Below are 19,498 nucleotides of genomic sequence, written 5' to 3'. Positions count from 1 at the left end.
TGTGGCTAGGACTTCCAAAACTATGTTGAATAATAGTGGTGAGAGTGGACATCCTTATCTTGTTCCTGATCTTAGAGGAAATGTTTTCAGTTTTTCACCATTGAGAATGATGTTTGCTGTGGGTTTGTCATATATGGCCTTTATTATGTTGAGGTAGGTTCCCTCTATGCCCACTTTCTGGAGAGTTTTTATCATAAATGGGTGTTGAATTTTGTCAAAAGCTTTTTCTGCATCGATTGAGATGATCATATGGTTTTTATTCTTCAATTTGTTAATATGGTGTATCACATTGATTGATTTGTGTATATTGAAGAATCATTGCATCCCTGGGATAAATCCCACTTGATCATGGTGTATGATCCTTTTAAGGTGTTGTTGGATTCTGTTTGCTAGTATTTTGTTGAGGATTTTTGCATCTATATTCATCAGTGATATTGGTCTATAATTTTCTTTTTTTGTAGTATCTTTGTCTGGTTTTGGTATCAGGGTGATGGTGGCCTCATAGAATGAGTTTGGGAGTGTTCTTTCCTCTGCAATTTTTTGGAAGAGTTTGAGAAGGATGGGTGTTAGCTCTTCTCTAAATGTTTGATGGAATTCACCTGTGAAGCCATCTGGTCCTGGACTTTTGTTTGTTGGAAGATTTTTAATCACAGTTTCAATTTCATTACTTGTGATTGTTCTGTTCATATTTTCTGTTTCTTCCTGGTTCAGTCTTGGAAGGTTATACCTTTCTAAGAATTTGTCCATTTCTTCCAGGTTGTACATTTTATTGGCATAGAGTTGCTTGTAGTAGTCTCTTAGGATGCTTTGTAGTTCTGCAGTGTCTGTTGTAACGTCTCCTTTTTCATTTCTAATTTTATTGATTTGGGTCCTCTCCCTCTTTTTCTTGATGAGTCTGGCTAATGGTTTATCAATTTTGTTTGTCTTCTCAAAGAACGAGCTTTTAGTTTTCTTGATCTTTGCTATTGTTTTCTTTGTTTCTATTTCATTTATTTCTGCTCTGATCTTTATGATTTCTTTCCTTCTGCTAACTTTGGATTTTGTTTGTTCTTCTTTCTCTAGTTCCTTTAGGTGTAAGGTTAGATGGTTTACTTGAGATTTTTCTTGTTTCTTGAGGTAGGCTTGTATAGCTATAAACTTCCCTCTTAGAACTGCTTTTGCTGCATCCCGTAGGTTTTGGATCATCGTGTTTTCAGTGTCATATGTCTCTAGGTATTTTTTTGATTTCCTCTTTGATTTCTTCAGTGGTCTCTTGGTTGTTTAGTAACGTATTGTTTAGCCTCCATGTGTTTGTGTTTTTTAGGTTTTTTTCCCTGTAATTCATTTCTAATCTCATAGCATTGTGGTCAGAAAAGATACTTGATATGATTTCAATTTTCTTAGTTTTACCAAGGCTTGATTTGTGACCCAAGATGTGATCTATCCTGGAGTATGTTCCGTGCGCACTTGAGAAGAAAGTGTAATCTGCTGTATTTGGATGGAATGTCCTATAAATATCAATTAAATCTATCTGGTCTATTGTGTCATTTAAAGTTTTTGTTTCTTTATTTTCATTTTGGATGATCTATCCGTTGGTGTAAGTGAGGTGTTAAAGTTCCCCACTATTATTGTGTTATTGTCGATTTCCTCTTTTATAGCTGTTAGCAGTTGCCTTATGTATTGAGGAGCTCCTATGTTGGGTGCATATATATTTATAATTGTTATATCTTCTTGGATTCATCCCTTGATCATTATGTAGTGTCCTTCCTTGTCTCTTATAACATTCTTTATTTTAACGTCTAGTTTATCTGATATGAGTATAGGTACTCCAGCTTTCATTTGATTTCCATTTGCATGGAATATCTTTTTCCATCCCCTCACTTTCAGTCTGTATGTGTCCCTAGGTCTGAAGTGGGCCTCTTGTAGACAGCCTATATATGGGTCTTTTTTCTGTATCCATTCAGCAAGCCTGTGTCTTTTGGTTGGAGCATTTAATCCATTCACGTTTAAGTTAATTATCGATATGTATGTTCCTATGACTATTTCCTTGATTGTTTTGGGTTTGTTTTTGTAAATCCTTTTCTTCTCTTGTATTTCCCACTTAGAGAAGTTCCTTTAGCATTTGTTGTAGACCTGGTTTGGTGGTTCTGAATTCTCTTAGCTTTTGCTTGTCTGTAAAGCTTTTGATTTCTCCATCGAATCTGAATGAGATCCTTGCCGGGTAGAGTAATCTTGGTTGTAGGTTCTTCCCTTTCATCACTTTAAGTATATCATGCCACTCCCTTCTGGCTTGTAGAGTTTCTGCTGAGAAATCAGCTGTTAATCTTATGGGAGTTCCCTTGTATGTTATTTGTCGCTTTTCCCTTGCTGCTTTCAATAATTTTTCTTTGTCTTTAATTTTTGCCAGTTTGATTACTATGTGTCTTGGCGTGTTTCTCCTGGGTTTATCTTGTATGGAACTCTCTGCACTTCCTGGGTTTGGGTGGATATTTCCTTTCCCATGTTAGGGAAGTTTTCAACTATAATCTCTTCAAATATTTTCTTGGGTCCTTTCTCTCTCTGTTCTCCTTCTGGGACCCCTATGATGCGACTGTTGTTGCATTTAATTTTGTCCCAGAGGTCTCTTAGGCTGTCTTCATTTCTTTTCATTCTTTTTTCTTTATTCTGTTCCATGGCAGTGAATTCCATCATTCTGTCTTCCAGGTCACTTATCCGTTCTTCTGCCTCAGTTATTCTGCTATTGATTCCTTCTAGTGTATTTTTCATTTCAGTTTTTGTATTGTTCATCTCTGTTTGTTCTTTAATTCTTCTAGGACTTTGTTAAACATTTCTTGCATCTTCTCAATCTTTGCCTCCATTCTTTTTCCGAGGTCCTGGATCATCTTCACTATCATTATACTGAATTCTTTTTCTGGGAGGTTGCCTATCTCCACTTCATTTAGTTGCTTTTCTGGGGTTTTATCTTGTTCCCTCATCTGGTACATAGCCCTCTACCTTTTCATCTTGTCTATCTTACTGTGAATGTGGTTTTTGTTCCACAGGCTGCAGGATTGTAGTTCTTCTTGCTTCTGCTCTCTGCCCTCTGGTGGATGAGGCTATCTAAGAGGCTTGATGGGATGGACTGGTGGTGGGTAGAGCTGACTGTTGCTCTGGTGGGCAGAGCTCAGTAAACTTTAATCCACTTGTCTGCTGATGGGTGGGGCTGGGTTCCCTCCCTGTTGGTTGTTTGGCCTGAGGCAACCCAACACTGGAGCCTACCTGAGCTCTTTGGTGGGGCTAATGGCGGACTCTGGGAGGGCTCACACCAAAGAGTACTTCCCGGAACTTCTGCTGCCAGTGTCCTTGTCCCCACGGTGGGCCACAGCACCCCCCGCCGCCTCTGCGGGAGACCCTCCAACACTAGCAGGTAGGTCTGGTTCAGTCTCCCACAGGGTCACTGCTCCTTCCCCTGGGTCACGATGCACACACTACTTTGTGTGTGCCCTCCACGAGTGGAGTCTCTGTTTCCCCTAGTCCTGTCAAAGTCCTGCAATCAATTCCCACTAGGCTTCAAAGTCTAATTCTCTAGGAATTCCTCCTCCCGTTGCTGGTCCCCCAGGTTTGGAAACCTGACATGGGGCTCAGAACCTTCACTCCAGTGGGTGGACTTCTGTGGTATAAGTGTTCTCCAGTCTGTGAGTCACCCACCCAGCAGTTATGGGATTTGATTTTACTGTGATTGCGCCCCTCCTACCGTCTCATTGTGGCTTCTCCTTTGTCTTTGGATGTGGGGTATCTTTTTTGGTGAGTTCCAGTGTCTTCCTGTCAATGATTGTCCAGCAGCTAGTTGTGATTCTGGTATTCTCGCAAGATGGAGTGAAAGCACCTCCTTCTACTCCGCCATCTTGCTTCCTCCCAATTTACATTTTTTTTTTTAAATTTTTATTGAAATATAGTTAATTTACAATGTGTTGGTTTCAGGTTTACAGCTAAGTGATTCATATATATATGTATATATATTCTTTTTAGGTTCTTTTCCATTATAGGTTATTATGAGATATTGAATATAGTTCTGGGTGCTATACTGTAGGTCCTTGTTGGTTATCTATTTTATATATAATACTGTGTATATTTTAATCCCAAACTCCTAATTTATCCCTCCCCACCTTTCGCCTTTGGTAACCATAAATTTGTTTTCTATGTCTGTGAGTCTATTTCTGTTTTGTAAGTAAGTTCATTTGTATCATTTTTTTAGATACCACATACAAGCGATATCATATGGTATTTGTCTTTCTCTATTACATTTGATGAGAAGTTTCCTGTCAGTGTGAATACCTTTCCTTTGTAGGGTATCTGTCCTTTCTGTCTGGTAGCTTCTAAAATAATTTTGTTTATTGTTCTGAAATTTAGCTTAGCTGTGTCTAAGTTTATTTTTATTTTTATTCATATACTTGTATTTACCGTGCTTGTTACTTTGGGTCCACTGTTGATCTTAGGACACTTGTGAAATTCTCATTTCTTCAAAAATTTCTTCTGTGCCATTTCCTCTGTTCTCTTCTTCTGAAACTATAATATGATAGAAGTTAGGACTGCACATTCACAGTCTATCCTCCACTGCTTTGTTATCTTCCACTCCACTTGCCTATCTTTTTGTTGTTTTATCTTGCATGCTGCATTCTGGTGAATTTCTCTTTTAATTCACTAATTTATTCCTCTAATTTATTTCTTAATTTTGTCCAGTGCCAAGTTACTACATCCTTTAGTGTTTGATTATGAAGGCTGTATAACTCCTTTCCAACATTTTCAATTGGATTTGTTTCATATCTTGTTGATCTTGCTTCATTTCTGCCTTTTTTTGTTTCATGTTGTTGCTTTTTTAAATAGAAATTATACTTCACTTATATTTGGGCACTAAACATATTTATTTTAAAGATTTATCAGACTGTTTCATCATATTAACTTCTTCTAGAGACAATATATGTTTCTTCTGCTGATGTTTTTGGCTGTCTTTCTCAGCATCCACCTTAGTTTGGATTCTCCATGGAGCAGACCTTGAGAAAAAAATTTGAGTGCAACTAGTTTATTTGAGAAGTGAAGAAACACCAATAGAAGAATAGAGAAGGGAGACAGGGAAGCAAAACAGGTAATAAAATGATGCATCACCAAGTCAGTTACCCCTGTGTGTAACTAGAGGTCACTTCTACTAGGAAAATTCTGGGATTCAGTGTAGAACAGACGTCTCAGGGTTATCCCATCCATAGATCATGAGAATATTTATGCACAGGTTTCCTTTAGTTAGTGTAAGGATGTGCCAAGAAGACATTAGTTCTCCACCACTTTTAGTTTGTCAGATCAGTGGGCAAAGCTGACTTCAGTGACCATTAGAAAACTAAAACAAAGAAATGCAGGAATTCCCTGGTGGTCCAGTGGTTAGGACTCCACGCTTTCACTGCTGAGGGCGTGGGTTTGATCCCTGGTCAGGGAACTAAGATACCACAAGCTGGTGGGGCCAAAAAATTTTTTTTTAAATGCAGGTGTTGGGAGTCAGACCAACGGGCACTCAAGTGGTGAGAGCAAGGATATAAAGCCAAAGCACCAAGAGCATCTATTACAGGATTAGATCTTTTCATGTTTTGGAATTTGTTTCATGAGAGGAATTTCACTTGTATTTTGTTCTCTCCCTTTATCTATGTTTTAGATATTTTAGCATAGCATTTATCCAGCCTTCCATCCTTAGCCCATATGCATCCAAGAGCACATGGTGACCTTCTGAGGCACCTGTCCCACACACTGTGGGGGTAATGTAGTTTCAGTCAATGGGCTTCTAGCTAGGCTTCTCTGACCACTACCTTGTTGCAAGAATGTGTCTACATTCTCACTTCAACCTGAAGCTTGTTAAAAAGCCTTAGCTGTAGGGAATGTTCAGAAACTTTTTTCAGTCGTATTTTATCTAGAGAGCCTTGTCTTTAAGCAGTCTTGTTTACTAGGCAGAATGTTAAATTCTGCTCATCACCTGCTTCTTACCCTGGAGGAGAGCAAGATTGTAACTTCAGACCCTTTCACTGATTTGCATTATTTAAACTTTCACTTTGCAAAGTTACTTATTTTCCTTTTTAATCTGGCTGTGTATTTTGGTGCTCTACGTTTATATTTTACCAATCATTTATATGTATTTGGGCAGAGGAATACTACAAAGTGTAATTTTACTGTCTTATGGCAGCTGGATGTTTATTACTTTTTATTTTAGATAAAATCATAGAATTAAAAAATTTAGATTATGTTTTTTTGAATTCTTATTTAAATGAAAGGAATGGTGCCTAATGGAAAATTATAGTTACACAGAGCTCGTGGAAACCATTTTCTTTTGACACTTTATTTTGTATGTGTCCTTTTTTAATTAATTTTTTCTATATGTGAGTTTTTTGGGGGGAGAAGGGAAAATCCACCTTTTTGTACCCTTCTACAAACACTAAGTTGCACTGAGAGAGTCTCAATTTGGAGTTTTCAAATTCATTTAGAAAAAGCTATAACTATAATCTTTTCTGTGTCCTAAATACGTCATCCTAAAAATAAATCAAAGCTCCTGATATTGGCTGTTGACTTAGATGTTCTAAAAATAATTTCCCCAATTTTTAAGGTATAGATAACTTAGAAATGGTCCCAATAAGTGAATGAGACTAGTAAAAGTTTGAGAAATGAAATATCCAAGAATGGAGAATTAAAAATTGCAGATAATAATTCTGAGGAATTTTAACCACTTTCCATAACTATGTCAACAGCTGAAGTATGAACAGAGAGAATCTATCTCAGGTCCTCTTTCCAATCTTGCCCACACCCTCAGTCCACACTCCAGACTCTTCAGAGTTTGGACAGCTCCTGACCTTACATGGAATGAGAGTTCCTCATGATTGCTATGTCTCACATGTATGGATAAAGGACAAAGGAGACAACATAGACTTCCCAGGATTGAGGATGACGGCTATAAGAACAAAAGAAAAAAATATCCTGGGCAAAAGTAATTCTGATCAAAAGAGAATTTCACAGTAGGAACTAGTTAAATTTTTTTCTTATTTCATTTATTTTTTTATTAAGGTCTAATTGACATATAACATTATATTAGTTTCAGATGTAGAACATAATGATTCAACACTTGTGTATATTGCCGTATGAGATTATGAGTTCTTTTCAGGGGAAAGAAGGGAGCTGAAAGAAGCAGAGTGAGCATGCAGAGACAGGCTCCCCTGGCCCCAGAGTGCGCCTCTGCAGACCCCCAGATGTGGGCCAAACCTGAAGGCTGACTCTCAGGCCAAAGCTCTAGGACAAGCAAACAGGTCTCTTCCACAAAAATACCGAGGGTGTGTTTCAGTCTGCTGTCTGTGTAGGGCCCTGGGGTTGATAGCTGGCTGAGAACTCTCTCTGATTGTTACAGCCCCACAGGACCCAGGAATGCAAGCTTACCTAGAGGTGTGTAAAACCCCTGCTCCAGAGATATCGGAGATATTGGTTCTCTGGAGCACAGCAGAGGGAGATGCAACGGTAGGGCCTGTCCTTGGAGGTTTCTGCAAAGGATTACAGCCAGCCCTTAGAAGTGTGTTTAATTAGAAGCCTGCTGCTATGAAGATATGCTAGTAGGCTTCTTTCACAGAGAGACTGGGGTCCTGGGTCTGTTACCTCTTGCTGTGCCCTGGGGGTGGTCATTATTTAAGAATCTTTCTGCATTGGTTACACTCCTGTGGGACCCGCGAGCATAAGCTCCACGGGCCGTCAGAGCCAGGTGGTCTAGAGGTTTCCCCAGTGGCAGCCACAGAAATTGGGGCACCAGAGGATGGTACCAGCTCCTTTCTGGGGGTACTCGTGAACAGAGGGAGAGCATAAAGATGGTGCCTGCTAGCCTCCGTCCCCAGAGGGTACCCCAGCAGGCCCCTAGGTGTGTGCTAAATTAGACGCCTGCCCACCAGGCCAACACTTTAAGCAAATAAGCCTCTTTGACAGGAAGCCTAGGCATCTCTCAATAGGCTGCTTCTGTGCCGGACTCTGGAGGAGAGAGTCTGAGCACATGGGGCCCTTTAAGAGGCGTTTTTCAGTTCCCTATAGCCTGCGGGTCTTGTGGATATGAGCTCCGTTGGTTTTCAAAGCTAGACGTTGGGGGATGTCATCTCTCAGGTGCAGGTCTTAAAAGTTGGGGCGCCCGATGTGGGGTTCAAATCCTCCGCTCCCTCAGAGAGAAGCTCTGGGTTTTGAGTTCGCTCCAGATTATGGGTCACACCGTGCTGGTGGTGGGTTTTATGGTGAGACTGTGTCTAAGCCTCCCCTACTCGCTTCGATGTGGGTTTTTTCTCATTTGCCCAGTGGGTAGCAGTTGCTTAGCTGGTTTTTAGGGTTTTTTTCCAGAGGAAATGTTTCCATATGTAGCTGTGGATTCAGTGTGTCTATAGGAGGAGGTAGGTTCAGGATCTTTCTACATCACATCTTGACCTGGAACCCCTGGACCTGGTTAAATGTTGAAATTCACTTCCTTTACCCATTCCCTATTTTTACTCACACACACCAAGGGAACAAGAATAGTTCTGGAGGAGATGTTCTAGAGATGTTCTAATGCAGGGTAACCTACAGTTTTCTGCTCATGCCAGATGAGAGAAACAAGGGCTCATCTAACATCGCACAACGGTTTCTTTCACATCTTCCATGTTTTTATATTGGATAGGACAAAACACTATATTATAAAATTAAACAAACACTAGTAGAAGCTACTACCAGTGGAGAAATCACAAAATCCCCAAATCCCCATCCTCAGAGAATTTTTAAAAAATAATATTAAGACCCAAATAGTCTTCCTGAAGACTAAGATGGAAACTAATATTGTGTGCCAGATAATATGTTAGGGAGGGGTGTGTGTGTGTGTGTGTGTGTGTGTGTGTAGGAATATATGATGTGTGTATATATGTGTGCAATCTTTAAGCATCACTTAGAACTTGCCAGCCAAATATTAATAGTTTATCGATAAAGAAACTGAGATTCAGAGAGCCAGAAAGGAGATGAGCCAGGATTCAAACCATTTCTGTCTCTCTTCTAAGCTTATACTCTCTGTGCTACAGTGCGGTGGTATAGTGTGAGGGCTGGAAACACTACATGCATATCTGGCACATAGTAGTAACATGAAATAAATGCTAGCAGTCATTACTGTTATTACACATTTCCTCCAAATGGATTAGCACATGTCCTGTGCTACTTTTATAGAAGTAATTTATAGAACGTCTGCTTTCCATTTTTAGATCACATTGTGGCTACTTATTACTTATATACAAAATAGAGACAACCAAATTTGCTGGGGCTTTCAGAGAAAGCTGTTCCTCCAGAGAATCTAAACCTCTGACCCATTCCTCACAGATGTTTACAGTGAGGCTTAGGAGCTGTGGCTGGGTCTCCTGGTTAGACTCCTGATGTTGAATTTGACCCTTCAGCTCTTCAAGTTTACTCAATATTGGGGAAGTGCCAGGGAGAAGGAAGGGTGGAAAGGTTCATTTAGCTATTTGGGAGAATGAAATGCCAATTGAATCACCATGGAGTAGACTAGTATCTGCTTACAAACCCCTGGGGCTTTCTGAATAAACAGCCAAGAGGGGACTGAAAAGTGCACTTGGGATTTTCTCTGACTTGAAACACTTGGAAAGAGGCTTGGAGAGGTTAGAAGGAGTGACTATTCCATCGGGGACCTTCTCCCTCTCTTTGTCAGCCTTCTCCATCCTGCGCTCAGCTGCTCTTAGCTGCCTATCACTCGCCACAGAGTATTTTGTTCCTTTAACTTCTTTTTTAACAGAAGACCAGAGGCCCTACTTGCATAGTAGACCCAATGAAATAGCTACATTTTAATTAAATTTGTGCAGCTTTTATGACACCAGTGGGTAGCCCTCACCACTACCCCAAGAAACCCCAGAGCCATCAGATGTACTTCACATGTAATTAATCTCTAATGCTCAATTTTGTAAGATATGTAATAATACTGCCTGGATAGAAATGAGAGCTTCAGAGAAGAGTCATATTAAAGATGAAGAGAGAAGCTTTAGGAGGAATTGGTTTTCAAGAGAGCAACTAAGTGTGAACTTTATTAAAAGGAAAAGAAATAATGGGAATATCTTGCATTAAGTAAAAATGCCTGACATCTTCAATTTTTCAGTTTCTTTTATTTTACCCTAGACAAATGTTTGAGGGTTTGTTTTTATAATGTATACCATGTGTAATGTTACATTTGCAGCCTCAAAGATTTAATATTTGAGCAAGGGGAAGATTTGCTGTATTCAGGAATTACTGAGAGAGCGAGAGAGGAACCCCACTGTGACTAAACCCTTCAATAGAATTTAAATCCCTTTCCCTGCAAATATTTTGAGAACTTTTCAATCAAGAGGTTTTATTTTTAACTATCAAGCTAACAAAAGACAATAAAATGCTATCTAAATCACTTGTGCTACATTTTGTAGTTTTCACGAAAAATTCCTCATCTCACTTGATCCTCACACAGTGGGAGAAGGGAAGAGAAAGCATTATTACTCTCTTTTCACAAGTTACAAAATGGATATTTGTAGAGAGCAAGTTGTTTGTCCAAGGTCAACCAGGTTGCTGATGAAGACTATGACTTCTGATTTATAATCTAATGACTTTTCCATTCTACCATCCTGATTCTATTGTCATTTCCAGACCTTTTAAAAACTCTTTGTATATCCCAACATAAATGTCATACAATACTGAAGTCATAATAATGATTGTTGCTTAAGCTTGGGAGAAAAATTTCCTAGAATAGATCATTCCATTACTTTCTAAAAAAATCTCAGTTGTAACCATGTAGCTTTTGGGACACAAGACCTCTTTCTGGTACCTCCTTTTCAGATTTCACCCTTTTCTTGGATTCTCCACTTGGGCTAACAGTATCTCCATCCACCCTGTAGGCCGTGCTACACTTTTCTTGACTCTTTTCACTCAGTCATCATACTCAGCTACCAAGTTCTTTAATCCTACCTTCAAAATGTCTTTGATCCCAAATAACTCCCATTCTGCTCATTTCCGCTGTCACCGCTCAGATTTAAACCCTTATCTCTTTTCTGAAATGTGCCCATAAACCATGATTCTAATTCTCCTCACTCTATCCTCCTTCCTGTGACTTGAAATTATTGTTGGAAAACTTTGCTTTGATCATGATTCTTCCCCACTTAAAAACCTTTATTGACTCTTTGTTTACAGGCAGGGTAACATGCAAACATGTTAACAAGTTATGTGAGACTTTCCACACCTACACTCGACATCTCTTCTCATTTCTTTCCTGTCGTTCACTCTGTGTTGTACCTACAGTGGACAAATCCCTGACTCACCATTCCTTGAATGTGTTACGTATGTCCAAATGCCTGTGCCCTTGTTTGTGGCCAACTTCTTTCCCTTTACATGCCCAGATCCATCTATAAAGTCCTAATCAATTTCTAGGACTCAGTTCAGATAAAATTTCCCTGCTACCCCTGTGCCCTCAAGGAATTTCTCAAAAGCCTCTCTCTGTTTTCCATCATGTTAACCATTCCTTTATTTCAGCCCTTTCATATTATGTTTTAATTATTCATTTTGTAGCTGGTATTTGGGAAACAGAGTTAAATGGGCTTCGTGGGAAGGGTCAGGTCCCCATAAATTAACCCTAAGTTATTTGATTAAATGTAACTAGAATGAAGACTTGCACAGCCCACACTCTGAATTAGTAACATTTAGACTTCTTCTCTACCTTTCAAAAAATATCTTCCAAGCTTCCAGGGGGAGAGGGCAAACTTAATTATTTTCTTAAAAGGCAGCAGGGAGTAAAAGGACCCAGCACCAGTTCTACATATATTCAGCATTATTAGCTACTAGAGTCTCATTGATATAGTCACTCAAGCGGACACAGGTAGAGTAACAAAGGGTTGACCTGAGTGATAGAATACGTGTGATTTGGTGGGCCATTCCAAACTCTGCCTGCTCTCCCACTATTTTAAGAGCAGGTGTTTGTGTGTGTGTGTTTGTATATACCTCACCTTCTCCTTGATTAGTACAGCTGTTCTAACCTTTTCCATTAACTGACAATGTAAAAATATGGATATTCACCGCAACACCTAAAAATACTTCTGCACAGAAAAGCCCAAGCCTATTGGACACCTCCTCCTTAGGCACCACTGCAGATACTCTCTGCTTCACCTGTTTCTAGTTCCAGCCACTGCTCTGGTGACCAATGTTGAGCAGGCTCCAATCACATTCCCTCGGAAGCAATCCCATATGTTGCCCTATGGTCAGAGAATATGCTCTTTATAATTTTTGAAGACTTGTTTCATAGCCCGGCATATGATCCATTTTGGTAAAAATTCCGTGTGCACTTGAAATTAATGAATATTTTGCCACTGTTCAGGAATTCCCGATAGAGGTCAATAAGGTTAATTTTGTTATGTCTGTTATTTTATTTTCTATCATGTGGATTCTTTGTCTGCTTGTTACTGCACATTATCAGTTACTGATGGTCTCCTAAAAGGATTGCAGATTTTACTATTTCTCCTTTTATTTTTTTGTCCTATGTATTTTGAAGTTATATTATTAGGAGGTATAAAAATTTAGAATTTTTATCTTCTCCTTGTAGATTAAACTCTTAATCATTATAAAATATTCCTCTCTTGTTTTACTGTTGAATCTTCCCTAAGTGTATATTTGGAAGCTATGCTATTAGGTGCATAAAAATTTAGAATTGTTATGTTTTTCTTACAGGTTTAACTGTTAATCATTGTGAAATATTCCTCTTTAACTTTGGTATTGAATCTTACCTAAGATCTTTGTCTTCTCCAGCTTTCTTTTGGTTAGTGTTTTCATGGTATTCCTATTTCAACATCTTACTTTCATCCTTGTATTTAAGATGTGCCTCTCACATGTACCATATATTTTTATTTTTATTAAATCCACCTTACCATTTATTGTCCAGTTACATTTAATGTAGTTATATTTTGTCTATCATCTTATATTAGTTTTCTGTTTGTCTCACCTGATTTATAAATTAGTAATTTTTAACCACTTTTCAGGTAATGCTAAAGCCTTAGAATACTGCTCTCATCCCCTTTTTGTGTCATGAACTTCTATTCTACATACATCTCAAACCTCACAAGAAGTCATTATCATTGTTTTGTACAGTCATTATGCTACATTTTAATCATATCTGTTGATCGTCATCCCTTCCTGCATCTTGGAGTTTTAATATAGAAACATTTTTCCTTCTACCTCAAGAACTCCCTTTAGTATTTACTTCAATTGGGATATACTGGAGATAAGTTCTCTCTGTACATGTTTGCCTAGAGACATATATTTTGTCTTCCTATTAAAGATTACTATCATCAGATATAAAATCCTAAATTTTAATTTTAATTTTTCCCAGCACTTTGCAGATAGCACTCTACTGTCTTCTGGACTCCATCATGTCTGTTGAGAAACCAGCTGTAAGTCTTAATGTCACTCCCCTGAAGACAATGTGCATTTTTCCTCTAACTGCAGTTAAGCCTTTGATTTTAATCACTTCTATTTTATTTATATATATAAAATATATTTTTTATCACTTCTATTTTATATATATATAATTTCTATGTATTTTATCCTTCATCGGGCTGTAGAGTTCTGAATCTTTGGCATAATGACTTCTGCTAGTTTTGACAAATTTTTGGCCATTCTCTTTAAAAATTCATTCTGTCCATTTTCTGTCTCCTATAACTCCTATAACTGCATATAGGTTAGACCTTTTTCTTTTTTAATGTTCCATATATCTCTATTGATATTTTCTGTACCTTCCCTTTTTTTCCTCTCCATGTGTGAGTTTGAATAGTTTATACTCATCTCTTTTTCTTTGTCCAATCTGATATTAAAGCCATATGTTAAAATTTTTATTTCAGTGACTGCATTTTTCAGTTTCAGAATTTTCACCTTATTATTTTTATAGACTTTTTATATGTAGTAAAATTCTTCATTATTTTACCCATTTTTCTTGAACAAATTAGTCACAGTTATATAAACTAGTGTCTTGGCCAGTTGCGGGTCTGTTCATATTGTCAATTTTTCCTTTGGGTCCTCTTTCCTGGTATGTTAGGTAATCTTTGTTGAATGACAGACTTTGTATGTGAGAAATTATAGACAATGGGTGTTATTCTCTCACTACAGAGGATTCCCTTTTTTTCTGGTAAGCGACTAGAGTAGACATCTAAATCCTATGAGAAAATGATTTGATTTCAGACTAAGTTTCAGAGCTCTTAATATCAGTCCTACCTCTATTTCATCTCAACTCCTAAGGTGAAGTCCCCTAGGGGCCCCAAATGAGATTCTAGGGTGTTTATCAGGACCTTTCACATTTGCTGGGTCCTGAACTCACAGTTTTTTTCTTCAAAACGCCGAGAACGATTGAAAGTTTTATTGAGTTTTTTGTTTGCCTTTTGCACCACACAACTTAAGAGTTGGCAAATTATTCAAAAGGGAAACTAATGTGGAGTGTCAGGTTTGCTTCCCTATACCTCACTTTTCTCCAAGATCCTGGTATCTCAAATCCTGCTTACCTTAGAAATCCTAACTCTAATTTTTATCTCCTTAGTGCCATGAGATCACCAAAACTTTGCTTATACTTCTCCTCTTAACAGTTACTTTTTTCTGGCTTCTCAGCCTTCTATCCTGTACTGCTTAAGAACTGTCATATGTCCGAAGGAGAAAAGTAGTAAGCAGACCGTTGGGATCACCTCAGTGAACTCTCCTTCTATTCAGGGTTTTGGTCCCTCCAGTTATGAACTCCCTGAAAAGTCTCTGATGATTCCAAATAGATGTTTTTCAGACTTTATTCAGATTTTCTAGTCACTAACTGAAGTAGAAATACATTAACTTTAACAATCACAGCCTTTTGTATTGTTTCTCTTTCCACTATGAAGTGGGGCTGTCTCTTATGAGAAAGACTGTTGTTTTGGAGAAAAAAATATAAGCATGTAGACTCATTTTGTTAAACAGATTTACTGAGTATCCCATTACTGTTCTGGTGCTGTGCTAGGTGCTGAAAATAGACAGAGTAATAGCACTATCTTTATCCTCAAGGATTCCCAGTCCAGTTGGGTGACAAGAAAGTAAACATTTGATGAGTTCAGGTGTTAAGTGCTGTCATAGACATGTGCATAGGATTCTCCCATAAACAGAGGACAAGGAGATTCATTTAGTCAGACAGTTGGGGAGGAAAACAAAACAAATCCTGTCACTATAGCACATTCCGATTTTCTCCATTTCAAAGGTCCCTACTGCTATATAGGATCAAAGGGTACAGCTCCCCAGGTATCACAGAGATGGGTCAAAGTACTTTTAGCTCTTTATTTTCCACTACATATTAGTTACAAAAACACTGTGGGAAAGAAATGAATGTAACCTATATATCAGCTGGGGGCTTCCTGCCCTTTAGATTTCAGGGTATATAATTGACCCAGACTCCAGACAACTCTACAGCCTGTTATCTACTAATTTCGAGAATTTATCATCTCAAGGTCCCAGGGCTACTGCCACCTACAACCTGTACTGTGTGTAGTTTTACTCCAAGTATATGTCAGTTTGGAATCTTTATGTTGCAAAGAATAAGAATTCCAACTCAAACTATAAGGGGCCTAAATATTAAAGGGGATTTACTGAATTTCCTATCTGGAAAATTAAATTGAAGAGTGAGGATTAGTGAACTCCATTTTCCCACATCATTACCTCTGTGCTCTGCTGTTCACAGTGTAAGCTTCACCTAAGCCTGGCTCCCTCATGGTCATAGGATGCAACCAAAGCTGCACTCTTCTTCATTCAAGTCCACGTGAGAGGGGTTTCCTCTTAAAATTCCAGGAGAATTCCTAAACTTCATCCTGATTGGACCACCTAAGGTTACATGCCTACCACTGAAGCTATGGCTATGGCCAGGAAAATAATGTACTGTATGGGGTGGAGTTATCCTTCCTCAAGCACAAGAACAGTGATTGAAGGATGGACACCAGAATGAAATCTGGATTTTGTTAAGAAAGGCGAACAAAAATATAAAAAATTAAAAAAATAAAAAAAAAAAAAACAGACTACTGATTTTTGGTACATAAGCAAAAATGTCTACTATATACACCCAGACATACAAGTCAGTTTCCAAAGAATCTACCTACACACAAAGCTTAATGAAAAATGTAGGTGTTACCAAAGATTTTCTGAGCAACACAGAGTTAGTTGTGTTATATGCATATCACAGTGCATAACTGATAAGAAAATTCCATCTTAGCTATGGTTGCCTTCCTCTCCCAATTTTCTTTTCAACTGTCCCTTATCGGGTGTTACTTCCCTCAGACTCTTCCCAGAGAAAGTGTCCAGATTCTCTGATTTCTTTTTCTGTCTAGGAAGTCTTGATATCAGGCAGCAGTGGATTTAAATTAGGGAGTGTGAAGAGACTTCTAGCCTCTTATTCACTCATCTCTCAAAAGGAATTAATGGAGAATAAAAATTTCCCCATCTTATTACATTATTAAATACTTCTTTTTAAAAGGGAAATATTTCCACACAATAATTTGTATGCAAATATAGCAGCATTATTCATGATAGCTAAAAAGTGGAAACATTCCAAATGTCCGTCTGTGGGTGAAAGGGTACACAAAATGTAAAGTATCGGTACAATAGAATACTACTCAGCAATAAAAAGGAACAGTTACAGATAAGGCTGCATTGTGAATGAACCTCAAAGACATCACACGAAGTGAAAGAAGCCAGATGAAAAAGGCCATCTATTTTATGTCTATTTATCTTAAATGCCTAGGAAAAGCAAATCTATGGAGACTGAAAGGAGACCACTGGTTGCCTGGGCCTGGCGTGGGAATTGGGGGTAGATGGCAGATGGGCATGCAGCTTCTTCAGGGGGTGAGAAAAATGTTCTAAAATTGGATTGAGGTAAAGGATGCACAACTCTGTAAAGTTACTAAAAGTCATTGAATACTTAAAATGGGTGAATTTTATGGTACATCAATTATACCTTAATAAGGCTGTTTAAAAAAAAAAGGAGGTGTGATTGTGCTTTGGTAACCAAAACATGAGTAAATTGAACACGTGTCACTTTCAGGTGAAACATTGACAGCCAGCACATGAGTCACCTGATCTCTTTCCTCTGACTCAGTGGTCATGGGAATGTTACGACACAGCTGCCATCAGCCTGGGCCTCTGTGTGACAGCAAAGAAGAGCAGCCCACCGCCCCACAGTGAACACGGGCTGTGAGCCGGAAACAGACCCTTGTGGCATAAAGGCACTGGGGAGAAATATCAATATTTTTTTTAAAAAAATACAGTATAAATGAGAGGTATTAATAACACCAAGATGCTTTTCATTAAAAACCCAGATTTTTTGGTACCACATAAACAGCCTATTGCTGGATATGGAGTGGCTTTAGACTGCCCCTCCTAAGCCACCAGATAATTAAGGCTTCGAGGATTCCATATTCCATGAATAGGAAAAAAAAGCCTATTTTGCCTCATAAATGCCACAAAACCAGGATGTGAGACAGTATAAGTTTCACCTGCTTCCTTGATTTTTCCAACCTCTGTGAGTCTCATAGCAATGAGAGACAAAGCCATGCAATGCAAAAATAATTAGAAGCTGCAAGGTGCCTGTGACTTATTCTTAAGTCAAAATGATTTATGCTGTTTATTATTTAATGACTGATGCTTTGACATTCTCATTGCACAGCTGCAATTGAAAATATGATCACATTGTGATATTTATGTTGGGGGCAAGCATTTTTGTTTTTATACTTTGTATTTACTCCATTCAACATCCTTTTCACTTCAGTGCTCCCTCTCTCCCCTGGCAAGAACAAACTCATGCAGGGAGCTCTGATCAGCTGTCAGGATCTGTGAGCTCTGAGAGGGACCTAAATTTGGTAGGATACCCTCCCCTTCACAAGAGATATTCCAAAGGAACCAGCCAAGTGCTGGGCTTTCATCCCCTCACAACCCACATTTTTCAAAAGTCTTTAAACTCCTTCCTTCTCCCTTTAACTCTCAAGAGGAATTGCACTGATAAGGTTTCTGTTCATCAAAACAGTGGAATGGCAGTGGCTCTGCTATTCCCAGGACACTTCCTTCTGGAAAAGGGCGGCTTCTCCCCTGAGAAGCTATTATAAAGAACAGGAGTTCTCCAGCTCCCATCGTGAATGTATCACTCCACTTCAGTTATTGTTTCTGTGGATTCCTTTTCCTCCTGTCTCTCTCCCCCACCCTCAAGCAGTTTTTAAAATCCATTACCTAGGGAGTTTCAAATTGTATCTGACCTATTGATTCTATGGGCTCTCTGTGTCCAATGGGCATGCAATACAATATACAACCTGAAGCCCAGAAAAAGGCAACTCACTGATGAAATAAGGAATACGGAACAGTAAACCACAATTTGGAATTTCCAGGGAAATGAAAGAAATATTTATGAAGTGTCCTGATATGGGGTTGGGAAACGAGATGGTGTATGTAAAGAATCTAAGTAAAGCATAAAGCATTAGGCAGGTATAAGATATTGCCTTTATTAATAATAATTTTAAAATCTAATCTGAATTTGTTAGGAGCTACATGTGTTTCATCCAGATCTCTCTTCTGGATTTCAGGATGTTTTGTTGCTGGCATACACCCATAACCAGAGGATATTTAAAAGGGGGGAGGGCATTGTATAAAAACTGTTCGTTTTCACACTTTTGCAAATCCAGGAAAAGGTTTTGTGGGAGGTAGCAAGAACACCTCAGAAGCAAACACTGCTTAAACCACTCTGTGATGCAGGGCATCCATCAAAGAAGGGTCTGCTAGAAAACTGCATCTTTTGCTCTTTATAGTGGGTATGGACGTCTGGTCTGAGATAACTGCTATGGCATGGACCAAAATATTGGATAATTTAATTCTGTTTAATTCAACCAAATCTTTATTTTGTGCTAACCTGTGACCCTGATCGCTATGTTCGTCTCTCTGGGGATATTAAAAATATGTAAGACATGGCCCATAACCTCAAGGAGTTAAGATTATAATTGAAGGAGCTTACGATCGAACTGGTTTCAAAAGGGGGAAGGTGTTACAAATTGTAAAATTGATTCTTCATTTCTTTCTTTAACATATTAACTTGAACAATCAAGAAATAGTCATGCTTTGGAGGAAAAATGAACGTATACAAATAAAATGGTAACCCGAGCTTTTATATTGTGCCTCAAGCAACAAAGCCTATGTTTTCTCTGTTCTGCAGAATGAGTGGAGGGACCTACAGGATTAGATATATAATGTGTGGCCACTCTTCAGTAACCACTATTGAACTTCAAAATGAGTTTAGTCATTAGCTTTGACAAATGAGGTGCCTGCTATTGATTTTTACACATGTCTATCATGGGATCTATTTAAAAAGATCAGTCAATTCCAAGAAAGATTATGTTAATCTTATTGGTTTGATTTCCTAATAGGAGGAGAAGGAGCAGGGAGTGAAAGGAGAGGTCCAGAAACTGGCAACGTCTGTATC

Source organism: Balaenoptera physalus (assembly GCF_965194825.1).
Source record: "Balaenoptera physalus genome assembly, chromosome: 2".
NCBI classification, from domain to species: Eukaryota; Metazoa; Chordata; class Mammalia; order Artiodactyla; family Balaenopteridae; genus Balaenoptera; species Balaenoptera physalus.
The sequence above is the reverse complement of the archived record's forward strand: the minus strand, read 5'-3'. Positions refer to the sequence as shown.